Source organism: Aquarana catesbeiana, linkage group LG02, assembly GCF_042186555.1.
Source record: "Aquarana catesbeiana isolate 2022-GZ linkage group LG02, ASM4218655v1, whole genome shotgun sequence".
In the NCBI taxonomy this organism is placed as follows: domain Eukaryota; kingdom Metazoa; phylum Chordata; class Amphibia; order Anura; family Ranidae; genus Aquarana; species Aquarana catesbeiana.
This window is the reverse complement of record NC_133325.1, coordinates 680,413,372-680,414,353: the sequence shown is the minus strand read 5'-3', so window position 1 is coordinate 680,414,353 and position 982 is coordinate 680,413,372. Positions and strand designations below refer to the sequence as shown.

At 41.4% G+C, this 982-nt stretch overlaps 1 non-coding gene across 1 annotated transcript; it reads right to left on the bottom strand.

Moving 5' to 3' along the window:
* Nucleotides 1–593: 593 nt before the first annotated feature.
* LOC141130728 (small nucleolar RNA SNORA68) lies at nt 594–719 on the bottom strand. Its single transcript, XR_012242490.1, has one exon. It is a non-coding gene; the product is annotated as a small nucleolar RNA SNORA68 (small nucleolar RNA).
* Between the last annotated feature and the right edge of the window lie 263 nt (nt 720–982).

Sequence of the window (982 nt, the reverse complement as noted above, 5' to 3'; positions counted from 1 at the left end):
ATCTTCTTGTGAATTGTCCCTGAAGAAAGTCTTTAACTGTTTTACACAAACAAGAAAGACAAAGACTCTGCAGTCATTAAAAACAAAGCCCAGAGATGTACCCCTCTTAATACTGAAAAGGAGATCAGCTTGCTGAAAAGTCCCCTGCATTTGACACCTCCAGGACTGCCCAGTGCCTCATCTCCTGCACTCAGTGGTTCCCTCTGTTAGCCCCTAAATCACTGTGCCCTGTAGAGATATAGAGGCCATTGGATGAAACAGCTGCACAGCAGGGACCAGACCGTTCAAGAAGTGCAGGAGGCAGAAGATTTCACAGCAGCCCCATCTCTTGTGGCATGGCTGAGCTGTGAGTGTGGCACAATCTTTTATATGCAGGGTGCGCTTTTTTTATTTTTAAATAGCCAGCATAGTGCCAATGTTCAAGTCATAAGCAAAATACAGTTGCTTAGTTTAGCAGCTGTGTTATACCACCAGTGAGCCACACAGTGTTTCATTCAATTCTGAAGAGCGTAAAAATACCAGACAAGAAAAAAAAAAAGGAGTTAATGGTAACTAAACCTAAAAAACAACCACAACAACAACAAAAAATTAACAAGTGTAGAATTTTCAGTTTCACTTTCATGGGCACCAGCTTCTGAAAGGTGACCATGTCCTGCTGCTGTGTGCACCCCAGACAAGATTATTACACAGAGTAATAATCTTTAGGTTTTGTGTGTATCCTTTTAACTTTTTTAATCGCTGCCTTTGTCCCCAGGGTGGAAATTTGCCCTTAGTTACTGTATTAGCAAGAGGAAATCTCTCCATTTAGCACACTAAGACCAATAATAGTAGGCTCTAGCATAACCCGCTAAAAAAAATCTAAAGAGGGCTTTGTTATTAATGCCTGTTCCAAATTTGGACTTCCAAAAGATGGGGAGTGGGACACAAAACATGGAGATATGCCCCCAGCAAGTACACAGAAAACACAAATAACAGAGGGTTA